Source organism: Prosopis cineraria, unplaced genomic scaffold, assembly GCF_029017545.1.
Source record: "Prosopis cineraria cultivar Desert tree isolate PC_DT_omini unplaced genomic scaffold, ASM2901754v1 PC11, whole genome shotgun sequence".
NCBI classification, from domain to species: Eukaryota; Viridiplantae; Streptophyta; class Magnoliopsida; order Fabales; family Fabaceae; genus Prosopis; species Prosopis cineraria.
This window is the reverse complement of record NW_026555342.1, coordinates 46,202,144-46,214,503: the sequence shown is the minus strand read 5'-3', so window position 1 is coordinate 46,214,503 and position 12,360 is coordinate 46,202,144. Positions and strand designations below refer to the sequence as shown.

The 12,360-nt window shown below is 33.6% G+C and overlaps 1 pseudogene; it reads right to left on the bottom strand.

The window, feature by feature from the left end:
• LOC129286571 (zinc finger CCCH domain-containing protein 48-like) overlaps positions 1-2,213 on the bottom strand; it is a 3,226-nt pseudogene extending 1,013 nt beyond the window's left edge.
• Positions 2,214-12,360: the final 10,147 nt, after the last annotated feature.

Genomic DNA, 12,360 nt, shown 5'->3' with positions numbered 1-12,360 from the left:
CATAAACCAACTTACATACAATGTTAAACTGACATAAAAAAATGGAAACATCAAGTCTACTCACGATGGCATTTCGTATAACCCGACCGAGTGGTTGATGCACGAGCAAAACAAAATGGGTTTCCCCTTTGCATCAATCATGCCGTTAATTCTAACCACGCCCTGCCAACATCAACATAAACTATAATTAGAGGATTTCCGAGTAAGAAAAATTATATTAGCAGTTGCTTCAGTACCTATTATTATTACTTAAGATGTAAATGAAATCGTAAGAGCAATTCAAGATCAGCAATAATTATGAACTATTTATCAACATAAAACTCACATGTTCTTCGTGGTGAGTGTACACTACTTCCAAAGTTTCTTCTTGAGTGGCGGTCCAAAGCTTAACTGTGCAGTCCAATGAACTTGAGAACAAATATCGGTCCCAACAGATAAGAGATGTCACCACATCAGTGTGCCCTTTCAACGTCATCGTGCATTGTAATGTCTTGAGGTCCCAAACCTGATAAAACATGAAATCAATTAAGAAGCATAAAATGAAATCATGCGTGTGTAAGGGTGATTTTCTTGCTAGACATGTAATAAGGCAAATAATGCAAGATTTTTTTTCGCATGATATATATACTTCAGAAAACAATATAATCTCAGTTTAATTTCAAATGAGCTCTAAGTTTTCAAACTGCAATAATATTAGACTATGAAACGATTGTCTTTTTTGGAAAATTTATGATACGAAAACAGACAGACAGAATTACAGTTCATCAAGACCTGCGCGAAGACCAACTGACCACATAATATAGTCCAAACCAGTTCTATAGTAAGAAGATATTACACGTCCTTAACAAAACACGACATGGGTTTAATGGCTAAAATATTGATAATATAATCTTTTCATTTTGCAGGCGTATATACCTTTATGCTATGATCCATGGAACCTGAGTAGAGCTTGTCCCCTGGTCCGCCAGTTAAGCAAACAACAGCTCTGCTATGGCCATTTAACGTTGCCAATGGTTTGAATGGGACATTTGCATCAGAAATGGCACTCCATGCATAAATAACACCATCCTATATATAATATAAAGACAAAGTGAGATCATAATAACATCAGGTGTATATATGACATAGAAAAGAAACTTGGTAAAACTTTAACAAACAATTAATTACCATTGCTCCAGCAAAAAGTATATCGTTGCAAACAGCCATGGAAAGTAAATGGCCCTTAGGTCCATCAAGAGTGAGCTCCGCAGCCGTCTGAATGTTCCAAGCCTTCATAATAATTAATCACAAGAAGACAATCAATGTAAGTAAAGTTAAGCATGACGCATGAAGCATAAGAGACACAACAAATGAAAAAGTTTTAGAGCTCACTTTAACAGTATTGCTCACACCAGCAAAAAACCCACGAACCCGCACTGATCAAACACCTTGCTTCAGCACCCAGATTTATAGCTTTAACACATTGACCGTATGACAGTCCCATACGCGAACTGTCCCATCAGTGCTACTGGAAAATAGTTTCTCCGATCCAACCGGAAGTGTAATCCCGGTGACAGTCTAGAGTTATAATTTAAAGTTTAGCACTCGAGAAAAATACCAGTATATAAAGTGATAGGACAAATCTTAAGAATTGAATAATGGAAGAAAATTGAATAGATTAATGTGATGATTATGATTCCCTCTAAAGGATTTACTATAACAATCATCCCTTAAGTAAATGATGATGTACAAACACGACCATGAGGTTGAATAATGGAAGAAAAATGAATAGATCGATTAATATGATGATTATGATTGAACATTACAACAAAAGTACAAACCCCAAGTAATGGGGACTAACCATGAGAGATTACAATTAATTTCCCTAGCCTTTATATAGGCTTAAGCTAACCCACTAACCATGATTAACCAATTTAAGGAGTCAATACCTTCTTGTGTTGATGGAGCTTAGTAAGCGGAGAAACGGCATGGCCTTGAAACCAGGAATGCAAGTTCCAGCAGCGATCACCATGTGCGCAATTTCCATTGATCCAGTATTTGCAAACTGTTGCCGATGAATGGGGTTTGGGCTTGGAGGATCTTGCGCCGTTATCGGCTTTGCCAGTGCGTGCAGTTGTAGTTTGATTCTGATTCTGCAGAAACCTTGAGGGCTTTCTGGTGTCCCTATAACAAGGAAACTGATCGCCTCTCCTTGCGACCCTTGTATTCATCATTCTGTAACGATCCTCTCTCTCTCTCTCTCTCACGAAGTCACGGTCACTCTTTCTTATCACTCGCTCCAGACTTTTTCACGCATTTCCTTCTCGCATCCCTCGCTCTCTTTTTATAGTGAGTATGCCCAGCCAAGCCATTTAGAATTTTTAATCTTAACAAGATATTTCAAATATATTCAGATTCCCTAAATATTCGGTTTTATATTCAATATTTTTAAATTTTATTGACTATTATCGATGATAACTTTCAGGTTTCAACTAACTAGATATGTTTGATCTCCCAAAGAGATTTGATGGAATTTATATATGTAACATAAATAAAATCCTATGTGTTAAATCCTATATATATATATATATATTGGATTTTTAGTATAATTTTCAATAATTTTGTTTGAAAAATATAACTTTAAATCTATGCAGTTTGTTCAATTTTTACTATACGTCCTTATATTTTTTTTTTTTTGAATGTTTTAAGTTTCAATACTTTTATTTTTCAGTATTTTAAGTTCCTCCATGAGCAGTGTTATAGAAACTAAAAATATTAAAAAAAATATAGAAACTTATAACAAAATTTGAGCAAAGTGTAGGCATTTAAAGTTATGTTTTCCTAATTTTTTATTTGTCTTTATTTTAAATTGAAATTGAAATACTAATAATATTAAATTCACTAGAATGACCCAATGGAGACTAAAAAACCACACTAACTAAAGTAAAATCTTTTCACCTTGCATGCTTCAATTTTATGTTATTTTCATTAACAGCGCATCTATATATCCAGATAAAAATTGATCCTCCAATTTCCCCCCCCCCCCAAAAAAAAAAAAAAAGATCCTCTAGAAGTTAAATGATCGCAAATCTATCCTCTCTTTTTGGCCAAAGATCGCAAAAATCTATCCTTAGAGAAGGAAAATTTAATCTTAAATTTAGTATAATTTTTAAGTTATTAATGATCTGCCCACGTATCTCACATAATCAAAGTTCAAAATAAAATATCACATACATTTTTTATATCATATGATAGATATTCACTATTTTTTTATTTTCAAGGTATTTATGTTTTTAAATATAATTTTATAACGATTAATAATCAATTGGATTCAAAAATTTTATGATTAAATGAATTATCAATTTAAATCAAAGTACAATTACCAGATTGTAAAATTATTAACGCTAGGCATTAAAGTAAATTAAAATTGATATTTTAATTCTGAATGTTTAAGATGTTTTTGTTAATATTTTTTTGAATAATTTAAGTTTTATATCATTAAATAGTTATCCATGTATTGAAACCTTAAGTCCTTAAATAGTTAAATAAACCTTCAATTTCAAGTTTAAAAAATATAATATAAAATATTTAACTAGTTTTTATCTAATGGATATTTAACATTTTTAAATATAAAATTATAATGTTTAATAAACAATTAAATTCAAACTGAAATATGGATATTATATTTAAAAAATAAATAGATTGATATTTTTGAATTGTGAATAAAATGATTTAATTTTTAAGAATAAACATGCTAAGTTTTTTTGTTAAGATATTTTAAATAAATTTATTCTTTTTTATCCCATTCGTTTTTTTTTGGGGCTGAATTCTCATAGTAACTAGTCAACAAATGATCTTTTGATTTTTGAGTCTCATCGAATGATTGTATGCAGCTTTTTTATTTTTTAGCGATTTTATAATCTCCCAATATGGCTAGGAAAAATCGGCAAAAGATAAATAACGCAGGCTGAAAACATAAGGGATGTGCAAGATGTAAGACGCGATACATGAGGTGTAATGACCAGAAAAAAAATAATAATAATAAAATAAAATTAATTAACTAAATTATTAAAAGTTGTTTAAAATTTATTTTTATTATTTTAGATCAAATATATCAAGGGAAAATTGAGGCTCAGTGGACTTTATACAAATTACACTATTGATGGGTCCTAAATTTGAATTTTCATGGGCTAAGAGTGGGATTTTATCTTTTAACTTTAAATTAAGGAAAAATTATAAAAATGCCCTTCTGTTCAATTAAATAAATAAAGGGAGAAAGAGATATATGGCAGACTTCCTCCATTTGGGATCTGATTCAAGAACCATAGAGAGAGAGAGAGAGGGAGGGAGGGAGGGAGAAAGTCTGAGAGCAGTTGAAGCGGGGTCACCTCTGCCGCCTCTGTCTTCTTCCTCCTTTGTCATCTTCAATGCCGGTGGTGTGTGCAAGTGGCGACCGGGAGGAAGAGAGGAGAGCTTCAATCATCCAGACCCTTCATTTTTCGTTCTCCTCCCCTTCATTGCCGACAAGAGCAAATGGGTAAGCAATTTTTCGGCCAGCGTCATTGGAGGTCACCAGATTCCTCTTCTCCCTCTGTTTTGCGTTAAAAAAAAATAATATTCCTCTTTTGTTTAGTCTTACTGGGGGTGTCAGTGTTGTTGGATTCTAGGTTCGTCATCTGTACATCGTCTATGTGTGTGAAGTGGGAGACCTTTTGCTAGCAGAGGTTGCCGGATTCTTCCATGTTTTTTCGTGTTCATGCTGTTCTATGTTGTCTCTGTTTTTGCTTCTTCCTTCATTTTCCTGTTTGCGTGAGGGATAAGCTCAAAGAAACCTTCCCTTTCTGCTGTGTTTTGTAGCATGTTTGATTCCTCAACCATGATCTATTGTGATGAATGAAGGATTTGGGTATTGATCATAGTGGATTTAAATTTATGAAGTTGTTTGGAAGCTGTAAATGGTTTGAAATTTTAGAGTAGGAAGCTTGATGATATGTTTTGAATTTTTAATGCACTCTAGATGTTTGATAAAATATCTAGAAGAGTTGGAGTAGAGTTATTAACCATATTTAGTACACTAAGGACTAATATTATGGATTTAAATTTAGTTTGGATAAAGATATGAACTTTGAAAGCATAGGAAATTTAATTAAATGTTTAGGAAATTATTTCTGAAAAGAAATCTAAAGAGTAAGTTGGTTGTTGTATGGTTGATAACTTGTAAACCATGTATTGTTTCATAATTTGATTTTTGGATTTTATGAATTTAAATTAATTCTTGATGAGAAAGTATGATAAATTTAAATGTTGATACTGAAAGTTATTGGGCAAAGGTTAGGAATCTCAATTGATTAAATTAGGAATTGATGCACAATAGGTGTTTGTTGAAAGGTCAGAGAGAGGATCATACCTCAATCAAATGTTTTACTATGGCTAAAGTATTACAGATGAAGTTAATGACATGAATGATAATGTTTTGACATTGTTTATTGTAAATTTAATTGGGTTTTATCATAGGAGTTTATGTAGGAAGTTATTAATATACTATATGAGCTCTAGATTATTGAGAGTAATAAAATTAGAATTTTATAAAGTATATTATTGCTTTAAAAATGCAAACTTAGATGCTTGAAAATGGTTGGGACAAGAGAATTAAAAGTTACACGTTTTATCAAATGGGTTTTATAAATATGTTTTATTGATGTAAATATGAAATTTATGTATTATGTCATGAGATATATGATTAGGTGCTCTACATAACTTATAAATTAGGGTCCGTAGTTTATTATACATTTTGTCTGCTGACTGGAAGGAGCTGAGCTCCTAATTAATACAATGTCTAAGGAAAAAATTTTGTGATACAGAATTTAGGAGATCTTATTAACAGAGGAGGTTCTACTAAAATTTTTACAAAATGTTGAAATAATTATTATAATGATTATTATAAATAGTATTAAAAAGGTTAGTGTAAAGCTGAGTACATTTTAGTCAAATGAAATAAAATTTGAATTTGTGGCTTACAGGATGTGTGGTGTTGTTCACATCCTGTACTGGTCACCCCCTATTTTTAGGGCGTGACAAGAGGCACAAATATAAGGCACATTGAGGTTGTTACCAACATTGCAACGAGTAGCTAGTTAAATAATAATGTGATATTGAGACCTTAGATGACTAGTCACGCCACACCATAATTGTTTTGAACTATGCAATCACCCACACCATAATAGTTTTTCCCTTAGCAAAGCAAAGCCAGAGAAAACTCTGGTAGAGGCTCGAAGTGATACTGACATGCAAATCATTCATTTAACTTAGGTATAGAGGCAAAAGATTAATCAAACTGTCTAGTAACTAAATTGTTGAAGTTCAAATAAAAGTTCTTTTAAGTAAAGCCAATGATTAAAGGCATTGGGGGCATAATACTGACATATCCTCAAACTTTAAATAGGTAGGTTAGTGCAGTTGCTTTATTAAGTTGTGCCACAAAATCAAGATAAAAACCAATTAAGTTGCATAGCAACATTATCAACAATGTTGATGAAGGAGGAGGAGGAGGAAAAAGCAAAGATCAATATCGAGGTTGATGAATTGAAGAAGTGCATGTTGATGAAGCATAGATCGTCATCTCCAGAGTTCCTAGATTCTTGAATCTAAATATGAAATTGAGGTCGGGCCCAACATGCAATCACTTATTTGAAAAGAAACCATGGGGGTGGGTATGAGAGAGAGAGAGCCTCTTCCCAAACCCATAACACCCTTAAGCTCCATTAAAGCTTGCACAAGTAACATTCAAACAAGATTTGAGAGTGAGGAACGCAAGAATATGGAAGAATAGTGAGTGAGAAACACTAATCTTAGATGATGATCGGAGTAGTTTTTGCAAGCAGAGAACCTCACCCAAACAAGATCACTACCAGTATTAAGATGAGGACGCTTTATAGTGAGGATCCAATTTGAAAAGATTAAAGATTGAGGGGACAATGAAAGCGTACAAGTGTAAAGGCTAAGCGAAGATTAAGGAAGGTGGAGAAGAAGAGTAAATACAGTTTGCAATAACCATTATGTAATTTATTATGAAAAAATTAAAAAAATAAGGGTTAGAGGCTATTTTTGCCTCTCAACTTTATTTGAAAGATTATTAGATACCCTAAACTTAATTGTGAGTCAGTTTTATCCTTTAACATTAAAATTTTGATTCCTTAATACCCTTGTCATAATTTTCTATTAATGGAACCCGTTTTTTGCTAAGTTGGATTTTTTTAATATTTTTTTAATAATAACATATAATGGTGAGACTCCATATTTTTTATTATTTTTATACCTTACCCTTTTATCTCATTTCCCCTTTCTCTCCTTCTTGCTTTCTCTCCCCTATTCCTCTTTCTCCTCCCTACTCTCTCATGCTTCTTGCCTCAACTACAACACACATACCCCTATTCTCTCTCTTCTCCTTCCAAACCTCAACTACAACTCTACTATCGCAAAAACTAGCTGCAACATTGTTAGAGAGTAATGGTAGAGAGGATGATTGTCTCTCTTTCCCACTCTACATTCTTGCTTATCAAAGGTTAGGGTTCAGTTAGGGAACAAGATTTAAAGAAGAGAGGCAGGGAAGGGCATCAGAAGAATAATGGTGGAGAAGATAACTGTCTCAACTCTACCAGTGGCCTCCTTAATGTTTTCAGTGCCTAAAACTTCGACAACATTGATGTTGTTGACCTCTTTAGCACCCATACCTTTAATCGCTCTCATTACAACTCCTTTTTTAGCCAGATCTCCCCTATCATAGACCCTTTATCGCCTTAATATCCATGGACCATTTTGAAGGCACCAACTACATTGTGGGAAATTTGATATCTAACAAGTTGAGAGAGGTGATCTCATTAGTGTAAGAGTTATTGGCCTAAGTTTACCTTATTTCAGATTATTCTTAAGCTTAAAGCTTTGTCTTCCTTAGTAACATACACTCACATGCGTGCATATATGACGAGTACACGGATGAGAGTGATGAGGTAAGTGGGTAAGCTTTATCTTCCTTAATGGCATTTCCAACAATGATGTTGGTTTGAATTTGTGCCTAAAGCTATTTAAACAACCTTATATCATTTCTCTATTCCTTAGTGAGCTGAGATGGTTGAATTTTGTTCATGACATAGGACATCAAAGTTGTTGCAGAAAATAAAAGAGTGGATAAGGGATACCGGCCATGGTCTTAGTGGATGATCTTCGAGGTTGGAGATGACTTTGTGTGGGAGGAGAGAGAAAGTATGGAGGAGAGAAAGGGGAGAAGGAGATGGAGAAGAGAAGTATGAGGAAGTAAAAATTGCTTAGGTGGATTAAATTTATTATAAAAAATAGAAGAAAAGGAGCTAGTTGTGCAAATCACAAGACCATTACATATTTAACGGTTAATAAATAGCAAGTTAACAACAGGGTTATTATAACATCCTCAAATTTCAAAATTTAAATTTAAAGTGTTATCAAGGACAAAATGGTAAGTTTGAGTAATTACTGAATTAATGATAATTTCATATTACTAATGGGTTGTTGGACCTTTAGATAGCTTTAGAAGTGAGCTAGTTTAGTATTTAGGCAGATTGAGCATCTGATGAGTCTTAAAATCTTCTTAGTGTACTGGATGTGCAAAAATCTGGTTTTATCTGATACACTTGAATGTCATAATTAGAGGGAAAGGAAGAAGAAAACAAGGAGGGCGATGGAGATAAGGCATTCTCTACTATGGCTTCATTCTTTGGTCTTCTTAGAGGCAATCTATACTAGTTTAACTTTGGGTAAGTCTCTAAACTTTCCTCTTTCCTTCCTATCTAAATTTTGAGTTTTGGGTATGGTAGGATGATAAATCTATCCTCCCTTAGGTTATAAACAAACCCATTGTGTTCTTTAGATTTATGAGGAGTTCAATTAAGTTTCTAAACTTAGGCTTGATGATTTTATAGTAATTTAGAATTTTGAGCTAGAGTTTGGATAAAACCTAGTACAAATTTGAGTTTTGGGAGCAATGTAGGTAGAAACTTTGGGTTATCTAAGTTTATGGATGCTAGTTAAAGTTAATAAAATACGTTGAAAGTATTGATTATGTTAAAGAGGAAATTTGGGTAGTATGGGTACCCACATTTAGGCTAAAGGGTGTTTATTAGAATTGTAAATTGATGATTAGTACTTAATCTTGTAGATTAAATCTTGATTAGACCCTTTTGTGCTAGTAGAGGCAAAAGGAATTAGTAATTTTCATGGTAATTTAGTGATAAAAAGGTTAAGGTAACAAGACAATCTAATCCATTTACTTATTCATTTGGATAGTTATGAATTTACAAAATATACATATTTACTCTACAGTTTAAAATTAGCATTTTGCATTGATTAATGTTGTTTACCATTTGGATATTCTATGTGAAGTGGAGTATGCATTTAGAATATTTTTTAAGTTAACGTTTATATATATAACTATAAATATTTGCAAAATTGATTATGAACTTTGATATACTAGTGATTGGTTTTGGAAACCTTGTGACTGGTTGTGACTATGCATGATTGGAATGTATGAGCATGATCATTATGAAAGGTTAAGAGTTCACCCTAAGGTAGCTTGTGTTTGAAATCCATATGGTACTCACTGGCACTATAGAGGCCTTAGTGCCCAGTTATATTTGTTTGGAAGTCTCAGTACTATCTTTGTGATAGATTGGGTATACGACACCTTGAAAAATTAAAAAAGGGGAATCTATGGTTCGAGAATGGGTAAAGACGCCTTGATTAGGCTGCCTCCCATAATTAGAGAGCTTGAGCCAGTTTAGTCACTTAGACTTAGTCTTGTTTAATTGTTAGCTCACAGATTCAATTAGAGAAAATGAAGATCTAAGGTGAAGTATTGATCATGCATTACTTCATATGTGAATATATTTATATGTTGGATGTGTATCTGTACAACTTATTTTCTTGCCACCTTACATGCTCATGTACTATTTTAGCATACTTGTGGACATATTAGATTATTTGATTACTGAGACTTTATTCTCACTCTTGTGGTTATATTTTATAGGTGAATGCTCCAATAAGAGCAAAGTAAAAGATAATACTACTAAGAATTAGAGTAGCTATTGACTGTATAGTTCTATTCTTTTAGTATTTATGTAACTATATATATGTGTTCGCGCGCCAACCTAAGACATATTTTGCTTTGGTGCACTTGCATGATAATATGCTATTTTAGTGTATTTCAGCCAAGGTTGTTATGTTATGATGGAAATTGTTGTAGGAGTTTGAAATATTAGTACAAGTGTCATTATTACGGTAATTGTATGTTTGTAGACAACCATAGAATTGTTGTGTTAAATTATGCTCTTATCCCTTTGATGAATGTAAATCTGGGGTTTTTATGGCCAATTTGTGCATGAGTTTGAATGCTTTATTTGGTACATTATAGTCCATATGAGTTGGTTTAAGTGAATTTTAGGTTATTGGCATTTGGTTTGCAGTTTTGGATACCTTTGGGCTTTTTTAAAAAAGAAAAGGTATCTTTATTGTAACAGTCACACCCCCCCGAGCCCACTGCTGCGAGTGGTGGACTGGGCCGTGCCACCTCACGGCAACCAAGCCGGCTTTCCCCATGATAGTTCATGGATTATTCCCCGCAACCACTGCGCTAAGGGAGCCTTCCCAGGTTCGATCCTCCAACCTCTCCTACATAGCGAAGTTGAGGCTGAACCTGGTACCATTACCAGGTTCAGCCTCAACTTCGCTATGTAGGAGAGGTTGGAGGATCGAACCTGGGAAGGCTCCCTTAGCGCAGTGGTTGCGGGGAATAATCCATGAACCACCATGGGGAAAGCCGGCTGGGTTGCCGTGAGGTGGTTACGGCCCAGTCCACCACTCGCAGCAGTGGGCTCGGGGGGGTGTGACTGTTACATTCATGCACCAAGTGTCCAATTTTTAAATGAAATTGTATTTTACAGTGAAACTGGTGCCAATAGTTAAATGGCTAAATTAGCTATGCATGGACACTTAAATTGTTCAAATCAGATGCCTGATGACGAAACAATGCTTTTTAAAAGTTAGTTTTAGAGTACTATCATGATAGCAAAAGTGCACGACGTAAGTCACAGGCTCCCTCCTTTATGCCATCCATCATAACAGATGACATGTGTACTGCGGTGAATGGAGCAAGTTGGACCTTGTCTAATTTGCCCTTATTTAATTGATGTTCTCCCTATTGCCATGCTTCTGTAACCTCTATTTTGATAATTTAAAACTATTGTTTGAGCCCAAACATTCTCTAAAAAAGGTTTTCTTAAGTACTTTCAAATCTAAACCATTGTCTACTTTTATTAGGATTTTATTGGTCCTAGTTATCATGATATTATTGTGTGGTGTGTTTTGGTAATATCAAGACAAACATTACAGTTACAAGGTGATAAATTTTAAACATTTAAGGGCAAAAAAGACCCTTCTTTGAATTCAAGGTGTCTAGTGAACTTTAAAGTAAAGTTGAGAGGAAAAAATGACCCTTAACTTAACAAATAAATATTATATAATAGTTTTTCAACAACTATAGAATTGTTTTATTGAATTGTGCTTTTATCCTTTTGATGAATATAAATCAGGGGTTTTTATGGCCAATTTGTTATGAATTTGAATGCTTTATTTAGTGTATTGTGGTCCATATGAGTTGGTTTAATGAATTTTAGGTCATTGGCATTTGGTTTGTGGTTTTAGATACCTTCGGGCATGTTTTGAAAAAAAGGTATTTTTCTGCACCAAGTGTCCAATTTTTAAACGATAATGTATTTTATAGTGAAACTAGTGTCAATAGTTAGGTGGCTAAATTAGCTATGCGTGGACATTTAAATTGCTCAAATCAGATGTCGGATGGCGAAACAGTGCTCTTTGAAAGTTGGTTTTAGAGTGCTGTTATGATAGCAAAAGTGCACACAGTATAAGTCACAGGCTCCCCCCTCTATGCCATCTGTCGTAACGAATGACATGTGCACTGCGGTGGATGGAGCAAGTTGGACCTTGTCTTATTTTCCCTTGTTTGATGCTTAATTGATGTTCTCTCTATTGCCATGCTTCTATAACCTCTATTTTGATAATTTAAAACTACTGTTTGAGCCCAAACATTTTCTAAAAAGGGTTTTCTTAAATACTTTCAAATCTAAACCCTTGTCTACTTTTATTAGGATTTTCTTAGTCTTGGTTATCATGATATTATTGTGCGATGTGTTTTGGTAATATCAAGGCAAATATTATAATTATAAAGTGATGAATTTTAAACATTTAGGGGCAAAAATGACCCTTCATTGAATTCAAGGTGTCTAGTGAACTTTAAAGTAAAGTTGAGAGGTAAAAATAAATATTAACTCAACAAAT